Source organism: Somniosus microcephalus, unplaced genomic scaffold (genome assembly GCF_052327205.1).
Source record: "Somniosus microcephalus isolate GS21.2 unplaced genomic scaffold, FLI_Smic_1.0 scaffold911, whole genome shotgun sequence".
NCBI lineage: Eukaryota > Metazoa > Chordata > Chondrichthyes > Squaliformes > Somniosidae > Somniosus > Somniosus microcephalus.
The window spans coordinates 60868-76565 of NW_028226098.1; the positions used below are offsets into that span (position 1 = coordinate 60868).

Sequence of the window (15698 nt, forward strand, 5' to 3'; positions counted from 1 at the left end):
TGACTGGATTGTTCTAGAGAGCCGGCACGGACTCGATGACCTCCTTCTGTGCTGTTATGACGATGATGAGGATTTGGAAATCTAGAATCAAGATAATTACAGATGAGGAAGGCCATTCAGCCCATCTTAGTTCATACATTTAGAATAACATTGAAGAGCCTCCCATTGCAGTATCCAATTAGCTCCTAAATGTCTCCAGGATTTTCACCTCCACTACTCTATCTGGAAGTCCATTCCATGTATTGATCATTCTTTCTGTGAAGAACTTCCTGATATCAGTCCCAACTGTTCCTTTACTAGTTTGAATGAATGTATGGCCCGTTGTCCAACTCTACATAAGAACATAAGAAATAGGAGCAGGAGTAGGCCATACGGCCCCTCGGACCTGCTCCGCCATTCAATAGAATCATGGCTGATCTGAATCTAGACTCACGTCCACTTCCCTGCCCTCTCCCCGTAACCCCTAATTCCCTTATCTGCTAGGACAATGTCTATCTCCATTTTGAATTTATTTAGTGTTGCAGCTTCCACAGCTCTCTGGGGTAGCAAATTCCATAGATTTACTACCCTCTGAGTGAAGAAGTTTCTCCTCATCTCAGTTTTGAAAGGGCAGCCCCTTATTCTAAGATTATGCCTCCTAGTTCTAATCTCACCCATCAGTGGAAACATCCTCACCGCATCCACCCGATCAAGCCCCCTCACAATCTTATATGTTTCGATAAGATCGCCTCTCATTCTTCTGAACTCCAATGAGTAGAGTCCCAACCTATTCAACCTTTCCTCATACGTCAACCTCCTCATCTCTGGAATCAACCGAGTGAACCTTCTCTGAACCGCCTCGAGAGCAAGTATATCTTTTCTTAAATATGGAAACCAAAACTGCACGCAGTATTCCAGGTGTGGCCTCACCAATACCCTGTATAACTGCAGCAAGACTTCCCTGCTTTTATACTCCATCCCCCTTGCAATAAAAGCCAAGATTCCATTGGCCTTCCTGATCACCTGCTGCACCTGCATACTAACTTTTTGTGTTTCATGTACCAGGACCCCCAGATCCCTTTGTGCTGTAGCACTTTGCAGTTTCTCTCCATTTAGATAATAACTTGTGTAGTGTATGTGCCTTTACAAACCCCAGGAGTGCTGTAATGCCGGTAATGACCACTCGGCTATATAAGCCTGTATATTGTGTATATCCGTTAGTACCCCTCCAGACTTTGCTCAGTAAACACCTATAAACCAACTCCTGTCTTCAGTGTCTCTATCAACACACGGACACTACAGTGGCGACGAAGTGGAAACGGACTTACCTACAATTCGGCAGCACCTCAAGGACATCGATTCCTCTGGCGTCCAGAAGAATCAAGAAGTGAAAGAAGCTGTTGTTTCACCAGCTGGCCAAGCTGGTGGCAGGTACTACGTTAATCCTTCCTGGGCGTCAGGCTGGGGCTCCAGCGGCTGGCTCTACAGCTGGGCCAAGCAGCAAAAGCGGAGGCAAGCAGTAACAGACGGGGAAGGAGCGCTCGGGAGACGGCCGCGGCTGCAAGCAGGTCGGCGTTCAGACCTACAGAGAGAGTCCAGCGGGAACGAGTCTCCAACTGTAAATAAATTTTAAAAAAGAACGGAAACCGCGGGAAACAGCGTTGTCATCGGCCGCAGCGGCGGGAAAGCGCGGAAAGCACCATATCTTTTCTACAGAAAAGAAAGAAAAGCGCGGGAAGCGCCATATCTTTTCTAAGATGCCTAATTCTGGCAATATTGATGCTTTTGATAACGAGATAGAGGATTGGACCACATATGTGGAAAGAGTGGAGGTATATTGCACCGCAAATGGAATAGAAGATGAGAAAAAAGCTTCAGTACTTCTGGATCTAATGGGCGCAAAGACATACAAGCTGTTACGAAACTTAATCACTCCAGCCGAACCGATGGACAAGAATTTTAAGGAGATTGTTGATACCCGACACTGCCAATTCGAGGCAGGACTGGCAGATTCTCTGCGAGTACTGTGTGCCACAGCTGGAGTACTGTGTGCAGTTCTGGTCGCCTCACTATAGGAAGGATGTGATTGCTTTGGAGAGGGTGCAGAGAAGATTCACCAGGATGTTACCTGGGATGGAGCGCCTCAGCTATGAAGAGAGGCTGGACAGGCTGGAGTTGTTTTCCTTGGAGCAGAGAAGGCTGAGGGGGGACCTGATTGAGGTGTACAAAATAATGAGGGGCATAGATAGGGTAGATAAAGAGGAACTTTTCCCCTTAGTGGGGGGGTCAATAACAAGGGGGCATAGATTCAGGGTAAGGGGCAGGAGATTTAGAGGGGATTTGAGGAGGAACTTTTTCACCCAGAGGGTGGTTGGAATGTGGAACTCAATGCCTGAAAGGGTGGTGGAGGCAGGAACCCTCACAACATTCAAGAAGCATTTGGATGAGCACTTGAAATGCCATTGCATACAAGGCTATGGACGAAATGCTGGAAAATGGGATTAGACTGGACAGGGATGGATGGGCGGCGCAGACACGATGGGCCGAAGGGCCTCTTTCTGTGCTGTAAAACTCTATGACTCTATGAGACAAATTCGTCTGCGATCCCCTAAGTGTAGAAACACAAAAAAGGCTATTTCTGAGAAAAATTTAACACTGGACAAGGCTTTCAGTGCAATAGGAGCTGCAGAGATACAGCAAAGGCCACAGGACTTCGGCACCCATGAAATGACACGGGGTTTCGAGAAATGTTATCGCTGCGGCAGATCCACCCATGACCAGAGGGACTGCTGGTTCAAGGACAAAGCATGCAGGCAATGCGGAAAGATGGGACACATTCCACGTGTGTGCCGATCTGGAAACAAAAAATCCACTAACAGGAAAAGAATCAATAAGGAAAAGCACAGAAAGGTACAAATGATGACGGACAGTAGCTCCGAAGACCAGAAGAGACTAAGCTCTCCCAAATTACATAATGTAAGTGCCAAAGATGATTACCAGACCATTTGGGTTACCCTCACAATAGCAGGGTCCCCAGTTAAAATGGAGCTAGATACAGGATCAGCTCTGACCGTCATAAATCAACGGGATTACGAGCGGCTATTTCCGCATATACCTTTAAAAGACACATCCATTATCTTGAAAACATATATGGGGCAGAAAGTGTACCCCAAAGAAAAAATAAGGGTGCCTGTTGTATACAACGGCAAGGAAATACAGAAGTTGTATTTATACGTTCTATAAGATGGTGGTCCACCGCTGTTGGGACGTGAATGGATCAGAAAAATACGTTTAGACTGGCACTCCATTCAGGCACTGACGGTGACCAGTAAGGAAAAAAATGATGATGACGTCATACCTGAACGATTAAAAGACATCTTGGCCAACGCCAAGGAAGTGTTTCAAGAGAAACTAGGAACCTTGAAAGGCATCACCGCCTCAATAAAAGTGGAAGATGCAGCAATTCCCAAGTTTTTTAAGGCAAGACCAGTGCCATACGCAATTCGTCCAGCAGTCGAGGCAGAGCTGGAGAATTTGGAAAAGGCAGGCGTATTATCTAAAATAGATTGGAGCGAGTGGGCAACACCCATCGTCCCAGTCATGAAGAAAGCATTGAAGAATGATAAATCTGAAGAACAGAGAAAAATTCGCATCTGTGGAGACTTCAAGGTGACTGTAAACCCAGTCCTTCACACGGTACAGTATCCTCTTCCGAGGATAGAAGATATTTTCGCCTCACTATCCGGAGGGAAACGTTTCACCAAAATTGACTTGGCACAGGCATATCTACAGATGGAGGTTGAAGAGGCCTCTAAAAAAATATCTCACGATAAATACACACAAAGGTCTGTACCAGTACAATCGACTGGTTTTCGGAGTAGCATCCGCTCCAGCTATCTGGCAAAGAGCTATGGAGCAAGTCCTCCAAGGGATTCCGGGGACTCAATGCTACCTAGACGACATCCTTGTAACAGGAGAAAACGACAACGAGCACCTTGCCAATTTAGAGCAGGTGCTCACTTGGCTGAGAGAACGGGGCCTACGAGCAAATCGCCCCAAGTGCGAATTTTTCCGAAATCAAATATCATATTGTGGCCACATAATAAATAAGGAAGGGTTGCATAAGTCACCTGAAAAAATTGAAGCGGTCATAAAAGCCCCAGCACCTGAAAATGTTTCACAATTAAGGTCGTTCCTGGGATTAATAAATTACTATCATAAATTTTTACCGAACTTATCAACTCTTCTACACCCTCTTAATGAACTGCTACAAACAGGAGTAATTTGGAAATGGAACAAAGACTGCAAACGTGCCTTCCATAAATGCAAAGACTTAATCACATCCAAAGAAGTTTTGGCTCATTACAACCAATCACTGCCAATCAGACTGGCGTGCGATGCATCCCCTTATGGCACAGGAGCAGTATTATCGCATAAATTCCCTGATGGCTCGGAACGGCCGATAGCTTTTGCGTCACGCTCATTGAACTCAGCTGAGCGTAACTATGCCCAAATTGACAGGGAAGCACTCAGCCTGGTATGGGGAGTAAAGAAATTCAACCATTACCTACACGGACAAAAATTTACCTTGTTGACTGACCATCAACCCCTCATCTCCATATTCAACCCTAAAAAGGGTGTTCCCATTATGACAGCGCAAAGGCTACAGAGGTGGTCCCTTTTTCTAGGGGCACACCAATATGACATAGAATACAAAGGGTCAAAACAGCATGGGAATGCTGACGGTTTATCGCGCCTACCGTTGCCAACAGTAGAAGAGGCACCTACAGTAGACCCAATGGAGATGTTCCACTCTACCATAGTGGAATGTCTACCAGTAACAAATTCCACCCAAACTCCAGGATAAAGTGCTAAAGGAGCTTCACGAGGGGCATCTGGGTGGAGTGAAAATGAAGAACCTAGCCAGGGCATTTGTATGGTGGCCAGGTATCGATGGAGACATCGAAGAAATGACCAAGAGCTGCCTAGGATGCCAGAAGGTCCAAAACGCTCCACCACAAGCCCTTCTACATCCATGGGAGTGGCCCTCATCTCCCTGGCAAAGGGTACACATCGACTTTGCTGGTCCATTTATGGACTCAATGTTCTTAATCGCAGTTGATGCACACTCCAAGTGGCCGGAGGTAATAAAGATGTCCTCCACCACCACGGAAAAAACCATCACAGTATTAAGGACCATATTTGCCAGGAATGGGCTGCCGGAACAGATCTGTTCTGATAATGGACCGCAATTTGTGTCCGAAGAATTCAGGAAGTTCTTAAAAAACAATGGGGTTAAGCACTACACGTCCGCCCCATACCATCCCGCCACCAATGGATTGGCTGAAAGGTTTGTCCAGACCTTCAAGAAGGCCATAAAGGCCATGGGTAATGAAGACATAAAACTTCAGCACAAGATGGATAACTTCTTGTTCGCATACAGGAATGCAACACATATGGTTACCAACCAAACTCCTGCCATGATGTTCTTCAATAGAAACCTAAGATGCCGGCTGGATTTGGTCAAGCCCAACATCAGAAGGGACGTGGAGAACCGGCAGTTTCAAGGCATGAATGAAAGGCCAACTAGAACCTTCCAGATAGGTCAACAAGTTTTGGCCCGGGACTACCGTACCGAGAAATGGCAGCCTGGAACTATCTGCACACGACTAGGACCACTGATGTATACCGTGGACATCGGAGAAAGCATAATAAGGCGCCATGCTGACCAAATCATAGAGTCATCCGAAAAGGGACAACCTACACCACAACTCTATACGTCTAACGATGAAGTAGAGATACCCATATCTACCTCCGATCCGGTGATACTGGAACCCGATGAACCCGACACTGGCATTCAAGCTGAATCAGCCTTGCCAAAAGAACCTACTACACCACCAGAAACTACTACACCACCGAAGCGTTATCCGGACCGAGTCAGGAAGCCACCTGAGAGACTGACTTATAATTAATTAACTACAGCAATGTGTATATTATTTTTCTTATAACATATAATTAATAATTACTTAACATATGATGTACTGGTTAGCTAAAAGGGGAGGAATTGTAGTGTATGTGCCTTTAAGAACCCCAGGTGTGCTGTAATGCCGGTAATGACCACTCGGCTATATAAGCCTGTATATTGTGTATATCCGTTAGTACCCCTCCAGACTTTGCTTAGTAAACACCTATGAACCAACTCCTGTCTTCAGTGTCTCTATCAACACACGGACACTACAACTTGCTCTTTGATTTTTTCTGCCAAAGTGCATAACCTCACACTTTCCAACATTATATTGCATCTGCCAAATCTCTGCCCACTCACTTAGCCTGTCTATGTCCTTTTGCAGGTTTTTTATGTCCTCCTCACTCAGCTTTCCCTCCCATCTTTGTATCGTCGGCAAACTTGGATATGTTGCACGCGGTCCCTTCCTCCAAATCGTTAATATAGATTGTAAAGAGTTGGGGTCCCAGCACTGACCCCTGCGGAACACCACTAGTTACTGATTGCCAGCCCGAGAACGAACCATTTATCCCAACTCTTTGGCTATCTAACAGAAAACAATCTTCCACCCATGCCAGTATATTACCCCCAATCCCGTGATTTTTTTATCTTGATCAGTAATCTTTTGTGTGGAACCTTGTCAAATGCCTTTTGGAAGTCCAAATACACTACATCCACTGGTTCCCCTTTATCCACCCTGTATGTTACATCCTCAAAGAATTCAAGCAAATTTGTCAAACATGACTTCCCCTTCATAAAACCATGCTGACTCTGTCCTATTAAATTATGTTTATCCAAATGCTCTGTTACTGTTTCCTTAATAATGGACTCCAACATTTTGCCAACCACAGATGTTAGGCTAACTGGTCTATAGTTTCCAGCTTTTTGTCTACTTCCCTTCTTAAATTAGGGTGTTACATTAGCAGTTTTCCAATTAATTTAATTTGCTTTTGTGGATTTATTTTTTCCACACCATTTATGATAGGAACAGGAGGAGGCAATTCAGCCCTTCTATTATAGCTCTACGATAAATAAAGCGTGAGCTTCGCTCGTCCTTCCTCAGGACTCGAGCACTCGGCTCAGCCTTCTCGTGCTTGTTGCTCTGCCTCCAACACTTTAACGCACGAGGGGATGCGTTTTGGTGGGAAGAATGAGAAGATACAATAAAAGCTAAATGGTACAATTTTAAAGCGGGTGCGAGAAGAGCAACTTGGGGGTACAGGTACAGCAAGCAATTAGGGAGGCAAATGGAATGTTAGCCTTTATTGCAAGGGGGCTGGAGTACAAGAGTGAGGAAGTCTTGCTGCAATTGTACAGGGCCTTGGCGAGACCACACCTGGAGTACTGGGCACAGTTTTGCTCTCCTTACCAAAGGAAGATATACTTGCCCTCGAGGCGGTGCAACAAAGGTTCACTAGATTGATTCCTGGGATGAGAGGGCTGTCCTGTGAGGAGAGATTGAGTAGATTGGGCCTATATTTTCTGGAGTTTAGAACGAGAGGTGATCTTATTGAAATGTATAAAATTCTTAGAGGGCTCGTCAGGGTAGATGTTGAGAGGCTGATTCCCCCCTGGCTGGGGAGTCTAGAACCAGGGGTCACAGTCTCAGGATAAGGGGTCGGCCATTTAGGACTGAGATGAGGAGAAATTTCTTCACTCAGAGGGTGGTGAATCTTTGGATTTCTCTACCCCAGGGGGCTGTGGAGGCTCAGTCAATGGGTCTGTTCAAGACTGAGGGCGATACATTTTTGGACACTAAGGAAATCAAGGGATATGGGGATCGGGCAGGAAAGTGGAGTTGAGGTCGAAGTTCAATCTTATTGAATGGCGGAGCAGGCTCGATGGGCGTATGGCCCACTCTCGCTCCTAGTTCTTATGTTTGTGCACAAATCTTTGAAGGTGGCGGACAGGTTAACAAAGCAGTTAATAAAACATACGGGATTCTGAGCTTTATAAATTGAGGCATAGGAAACAGCCAGGAAATTATGCTAAACCTATAAAAAACACTCGTTCGTCCCCAGCAGGAGTATTGTGTCCAATTCTGGGCACCACTCTTTAGGAAGGACTTTGCAGAGGGTACAGAAGGGATTTACTAGAATGGTTCCAGGGATGAGGGATTACAGTTATTTGGATAGGCTGGAGAAGCTGAAGTTTTTCTCTTTAGAGCAGAGAAGTCTAAGAGGAGATTAGATCGAGGTGTTTAAAATCATGAAGGGTTTAGATAGAGTAAATAAAAAGAACATGTTTTCAATGGCTGAAGGGTCGATGACCAGAGGGCACAGATTTAAAGTGGTTGGAAAAAGAACCAGAGGCGACATGAGGAAAAACTTAACGCAGCGAGTGGTTGGGATCGGGAATGTGCTGCCTGATAGGGCGGTGGATACAGATTCAATCGCTGCCTTCAAAAGGGAATTGGATAAATACCAGAACGAGAAAAAATTGCAGGGATATGGGGTCTAATAAACGTAATAGATTTGTTTAACACGATTTCCTTTTCATAGTATAGACTTCAAGGGGACACAGACAGGCTGGTGGAATGGGCGAACACGTGGGAGATGAAGCTTAACGCAGAAAAGTGCAGTGATACAGTTTGGTATAAAGAACGAGGAGAGGCAATATAACTAAAGGGTACAATCCTAAAGGGGCGAGACCTGGGGGTATGTGTGCACAAATCGTTGAAGGTGGCAGGGCAGGTTGAGAAAGCAGTTAAAAAAGCATACAGGCTTCATAAATAGAGGCATAGAGTACAAAAGCAAGGAAGTTATGATGAACCTTTATAAAACACTGGTCCGACCTCAACTGGAGTATTGTGTCCAATTCAAGCACCGCACTTTAGGAAGGATGTGAAGGCCTTAGAGAGGGTGCAGAAAAGATTTACAAGAATGTTTCAGGGATGAGGGACTTCAGTTACGTGGATAGACTGGAGAAGCTGGGGTTGTTCTCCTTAGAGCAGAGAAGGTTGAGAGATTTGATAGAGGTGTTCAAAATCATGAGGGGTCTGGACAGAGAGAAACTGTTCCCATTGGCGGAAGGGTCAAGAACCAGAGGACACAGATTTAAGGTGATTGGCAGAAGAACCAAAGGCAACATGAGGAAAAAAAAATTTACGCAGCAAGTGGTTAGGATCTGGAATGTACTGCCTGAAAAGGTGGTGGAGGCTTTCAAAAGGGAACTAGATAAGTACCTGAAGGGAAAAAAATTGCAGGGCTCCGGGGAAAGGGCGGAGGAGTGGGACTCGCTGAAGTGCTCGTGCAGAGAGCCGGCACGGGCTCGACGGGCCAAATGGCCTCCTTCTGAGCTGTAACCATGATATGATTCTATGATTCATAAAACCACGTTGACACTGCCGAATCATATTATGATTTTCCTGAGTGATCAATTACCACTTCCTTAATAATGGATTCCAGCATTTTCCTGGTGACTGACGGCAGGCTAACTGGCCTGGAGTTCCTTGTTTTCTCTCTTGAATAGCGGGGGTTACATTTATGGCCTTCCAATCCGCTGGGACCGTTCTAAAATCTAGGGAAATTTGGAAGATCACAACCAATGCATCCTCTATCTCTGCAGCCACCTCTTTCAGAACCCCAGGATGTAGGCCGTCAGGTCCAGGGGATTTGTCGGCTTTTAGTCCCATTAGTTTCTCCAGTACTTTTTCTCGACTAAAATTAATTATTTTAAGTTCCTCACCCTCATTAGCCCCTTGGTTGCCCACCATTTTTGCTATGCTTTTTGTGTCTTCTACTGTGAAGACAGATACAAAATATTTGTTTGAAGTCTCGGCCATTTCCTTATTCCCCAGAATAATCTCACCTCTCTCAGCCACTAAGGTCCAATGCTTACTTTTGCTACTCTCTTCCTTATTACATACTTGTAGAGGCTCTTCCAATCTGTTTTATATTTCTTGCTAGTTTACTCTCATTCTATTTTCTCCCTTTTTATCAACTTTTTGGTCATCCTTTATGGGTTTCTAAAGCTCTCGCAATCCTCAGGCTTACGAATATTCTTTGCAACATTATAAACCTCTTATTTTAATCTAATACTATCCTTAACTTCTTTAGTTAGCCACGGATGGAACTTTTCCCGTGGAGTTTTTAATTTTTCAATGGAATGCATATTCATTGAGAATTTTGGAATCTTTGCCACTGTTTATTTAATGTCATATCTTTTCATCTAACTTCCCAATCTACCTTAGTCAACTTGCCCCTCATACCTGTGTAATTGGCTTTATTTAAGTTTAAACTCTAGTTTCAGACTTAAGTATGTCATTCTCAAACTCAAATTCTCTACCCCAGAGGGCTGTGGATGCTCAGTCGTTGAGTATATTCAAGACAGAAATCGACAGATTTTTGGTTACTAAGGGAATCAAGGGATATGGGGATAGTGCGGGAAGGTGCAGTTGAAGTAGAAGATCAGCCATGATCTTACTGAATGGTGGAGCAGGCTCGAAGGGCCGAATGGCCGACTCCAGCTCCTATTTCTTCTGTTCTTATGTTCCCTCATGCACCATATATTGGGACAGTGCTCCCTTAATCTCATCCCCATTCACTTCTTGAGCACTCATCAACCTCTTCTAGCCTCCATGCTTGCAGACATTGGTAAATGGCTCAAATACCGTCTCCCTCCATTTCAAAAACATCATTACCCCCTTCTCAAAAACCTCAGCCTATCTATTCTCTCCAACTACCACCCCATCTCGAAATGCCCTTTCCTCTCTAAGGTGTTACTTCCTAGCTCAGTACCCTTCTCTCCCAGAATTACTGGTTGAATCCTTTCAGGCCCGCTCACAGCGCCAAGACCAGCCTGGGAAAGTCAAAATTGACCTTTGCGACTGTCCAAAACTCAGCTCTCTATATCCTGTACCAAAGTCCAACTCACCCAACTCTCCCCTCCTCACTCACCTACATTGCATCCCTGTCCCCCAAAGCATCTATAGATTAAAATCATTATGCCATTATGCCTCTCACATTTTCCCACTGCAAAGTCCTATGTAAAAAGTTCCGATGGCATTTTCCCATGTAGAATATATCCACATGTACCTGTTACATTTCTATGTTACCCTTTTCCCGTGATGCTTGTAATGTTTTAATCGGATGATGCAATGTTAATTTGACAGGTACAAAAATGGATTAAAAAGGCTAATGGAATCTTGGCTTATTATCTGAAGGGGATGGAACACAGAGGGTGGCAGTGATGTTACAGAGGATTTGATCGGGTCGAGAGAGAGAAACTATTTCCTCTGGTGGGGGGAGTCCAGAACAAAGGGGCAGAACCTTAAAATTATAGCTAGGCCGTTCAGGGGTGATGTCAGGAAGCACTTCTTCACACGAAGGGTAGTGGAAATCTGGAACTCTCCCCCCCCAAAAAAAGCTGTTGAGGTTGGGGGGACCAATTGTAAATTTCAAAACTGATAGCCAAACGGAACCAAGGCGGGTAGATAGGGTTAAGATACAGATCAGCCATGTTCCATCGCCCTTACCGTCTAACAATGCATTAGACAAAACACTGAATCTTTGATGGGCCAATGAAGATCGTGCTTCAGTTTCGAGCAATCAAACAAATAGCTCCCTCCCCTAATTTAATGGTTGCACTGAGTTAGAAGGTTGTGGGTTCAGGGCCCACTCCATAGACTTGAGCACTGACACTCCAGTGTAGTATTGAGGGAGTGCTGCACTGTCGGAAGTGCCGTCAAACCAAGGCCCTATCTGCTCTCTCAGGTGGATGGAAAAGATCCCACTGCTCTATTTTGAAGAGCAGTCCTGGGCCAATATTTATCCCTCAACCAACATCACTACAACAGATTATCTGGTCATTGTCACATTGCTGTTTGTGAGAGCTTGCTGTGCACAAATTGGCTGCCGCGTTTCCTACATTACAACAGTGACTACACTTCAAAAGTACTTAATTGGCTGTAAAGCGCTTCGGGACGTACTGATGTCGTGAAAGACACTATATAAATGCAAATCTTCATTTTTGTCTTATCCTGCACACACACTGCCACATTCATGCTGCCCAAACTTCTCCTTAGAAGGAGGCCATTCGGCCCATTGAGCCCGTGCCAGCTCTCTCCAAGAGCACTTCAGCTAATCCCACTCCAAGCTTGAGTGTCTTGGAAATGGGAATGCACTAATCAATAACACCACATCCAAGAGAAAAAACACAGGTCAGCTTGAGGAGCCCTTTCCAAACAGACAGACAGAGTGTTACAACTCGCTTCGATAACCCAGGCTAGACAGTGGAGGCTGCAGGGTGGCCGGACCCCATCACTATCCAGTGACTATCGCTAGAAAGTGCATGTGTGTGCAGAGTGGACAAGGACAGGATGGTGCTCAGCCATGTACAATCCAAAACAGCCAGATCAGCAGGCTATTCAACCATGAGGCATCACTACTGAATCCAAACGTGTCCCCTTTGCAAAATTCACATGCAGGTACTGACACTGGACAGCACCCGGGAAGGGCCAGCTCAGCATATTAGCACACACTAACACACAATGCAACTGAACAACCTCTGCACGCAAGAGCTCTTAGAATACTTCTGTTCACATTATGACAATTATATCAATACTGTAGTGAGTGTGTGGCAAGGGGATTAAGCCATTTGGCTTTCTCAGTATAGAAGGAAACAACAGTGTTAGGAACCAAGATATCAGGAAGCAGCATTATTAAATAACACTGACGAAATCTCAGGTAGTTGGGTGTGGCAGTTAGTTATTCTTTATGAAATTAGTGAATTGTACACAGCTGCCAGCTGGCAAATCCAGAGTATTGCAAATACACATTGACACATGACTAAATCCAGCAGCAGTTTCCCCCCAGTATTTGCCACAATATGAAGAGTACTTGGGAGTTTGGTTCCCAGGGAAGGCTCTGCTTATTACAGCACCTGGAAAGGTTCAGGCAATATGTCTTCTCTCCTATGGACTATTAGCTTGAAAGCTATTCACAGTGACAGTCGGGGCAGTTACAAAATGGACGGGGTGGGGTTTACACACCAGGCCAAAGGGGGGGGGGGGGGATACACACCAGGCCAGGGGGGGGGGGGGGGGGGGGGGGATACACACCAGGCCGGGAGGGGGGGGGGGGATACACACCAGGCCGGGAGGGGGGGGGGGGATACACACCAGGCCGGGAGGGGGGGGGGGGGGATACACACCAGGCCGGGAGGGGGGGGGGGGGGGGATACACACCAGGCCGGGAGGGGGGGGGGATACACACCAGGCCGGGAGGGGGGGGGGGGATACACACCAGGCCGGGAGGGGGGGGGAGATACACACCAGGCCGGGAGGGGGGGGGGATACACACCAGGCCGGGAGGGGGGGGGGGATACACACCAGGCCGGGAGGGGGGGGGGATACACACCAGGCCGGGAGGGGGGGGGGATACACACCAGGCCGGGAGGGGGGGGGGATACACACCAGGCCGGGAGGGGGGGGGGGATACACACCAGGCCGGGAGGGGGGGGGGGATACACACCAGGCCGGGAAGGGGGGGGGATACACACCAGGCCGGGAGGGGGGGGGGGGGATACACACCAGGCCGGGAGGGGGGGGGGGGATACACACCAGGCCGGGAGGGGGGGGGGGATACACAGCCGGGGGGGGGGACCCAGGCCGGGAGGGGGGGGGGGATACACACCAGGCCGGGAGGGGGGGGGGGGATACACACCAGGCCGGGAGGGGGGGGGGGATACACACCAGGCCGGGAGGGGGGGGGGATACACACCAGGCCGGGAGGGGGGGGGGGATACACACCAGGCCGGGAGGGGGGGGGGGATACACACCAGGCCGGGAGGGGGGGGGGGATACACACCAGGCCGGGAGGGGGGGGGGATACACACCAGGCCGGAGGGGGGGGGGGATACACACCAGGCCGGGAGGGGGGGGGGGATACACACCAGGCCGGGAGGGGGGGGGGGGATACACACCAGGCCGGGAGGGGGGGGGGGATACACACCAGGCCGGGAGGGGGGGGGGGATACACACCAGGCCGGGAGGGGGGGGGGGATACACACCAGGCCGGGAGGGGGGGGGGGATACACACCAGGCCGGGAGGGGGGGGGGGATACACACCAGGCCGGGAGGGGGGGGGGATACACACCAGGCCGGGGGGGCGGGGGGGGGGGGATACACACCAGGCCGGGGGGGGGGGGGGGGGGGGATACACACCAGGCCGGGGGGGGGGGGGGATACACACCAGGCCGGGGGGGGGGGGGATACACACCAGGCCGGGGGGGGGGCGGGATACACACGAGGCCGGGGGGGGGGGGGATACACACGAGGCCGGGGGGGTGGGGGGGGGGATACACACGAGGCCGGGGGGGGGGGATACACACGAGGCCGGGGGGGGGGGGGGGGGATACACACGAGGCCGGGGGGGGGGGGGGGGGATACACACCAGGCCGGGGGGGGGATACACACCAGGCCGGGGGGGGGGGGGATACACACCAGGCCGGGGGGGGGGGGGGATACACACCAGGCCGGGGGGGGGGGGGATACACACCAGGCCGGGGGGGGGGGGGGATACACACCAGGCCGGGGGGGGGGGGGATACACACCAGGCCGGGGGGGGGGGGATACACACCAGGCCGGGGGGGGGGGGGATACACACCAGGCCGGGGGGGGGGGGGATACACACCAGGCCGGGGGGGGGGGGGGGATACACACCAGGCCGGGGGGGGGGGGGGGATACACACCAGGCCGGGGGGCGGGGGGGGGGGGGGGGGGATACACACCAGGCCGGGGGGGGGGGGGAATTACACACCAGGCCGGGGGGGGGGGGATACACACCAGGCCGGGGGGTGATACACACCAGGCCAGGGGGGGGGGGGGGGGGGGGGATACACACCAGGCCAGGGGGGGGGGGGGATACACACCAGGCCAGAGGGGGGGGGGGGGGGGGATACACACCAGGCCAGAGGGGAGGGGGAGGGGAGGGGGAGGGGAGGAGCGGAGGGGGGGGGGGATACACACCAGGCCAGAGGGGGGGGGGGGATACACACCAGGCCAGAGGGGGGGGGGGGGGGGGGGATACACACCAGGCCAGAGGGGGGGGATACACACCAGGCCAGAGGGGGGGGGGGGATACACACCAGGCCAGAGGGGGGGGGGGGATACACACCAGGCCAGAGGGGGGGGGGGGATACACACCAGGCCAGAGGGGGGGGGGGGGATACACACCAGGCCAGAGGGGGGGGGGGGATACACACCAGGCCAGAGGGGGGGGGGGGGGATACACACCAGGCCAGAGGGGGGGGGGGGGGATACACACCAGGCCAGGGGGGGGGGGGGGGGGATACACACCTAGCCCGGGCGGGGGGGGATGCACACCTGGCCCGGGGGGGGGGGGGTGGAGATACACACCTGGCCCGGGGGGGGGGGGGGGGGGGGAAGAGATACACACCTGGCCCGGGGGGGGGGGGATGCACACCTGGCCCGGGGGGGGGGGGGTGGAGATACACACCTGGCCCGGGGGGGGGGGGGGGGGGGGGGAAGAGATACACACCTGGCCCGGGGGGGGGGGGAAGAGATACACACCTGGCCCGGGGGGGGGGAAGAGATACACACCTGGCCGGGGGGTAGGGGGGGGTTTGCTCTTTACCTGTTGCTCCGCCGATCCTCGCGTCTCCATGACAACCAGCCGCTGATCCCCGCACAGGCCCGCGGTCTCCCGCCCCCACAGACTCTCCCTCTCTCCGGATCCCGACACGTCTCCACCGG

At 50.4% G+C, this 15698-nt stretch overlaps 1 long non-coding RNA gene across 1 annotated transcript in view; it reads right to left on the reverse strand.

Annotated features, from left to right (window-relative positions):
- LOC147080982 (uncharacterized) overlaps positions 1–15692 on the reverse strand; it is a 51317-nt gene extending 35625 nt beyond the window's left edge. Inside the window, exon 1 of the long non-coding RNA XR_015076940.1 lies at positions 15580–15692. This is a non-coding gene — a long non-coding RNA (uncharacterized LOC147080982). The remainder of the gene's footprint in view (positions 1–15579) is intronic.
- Positions 15693–15698: the final 6 nt, after the last annotated feature.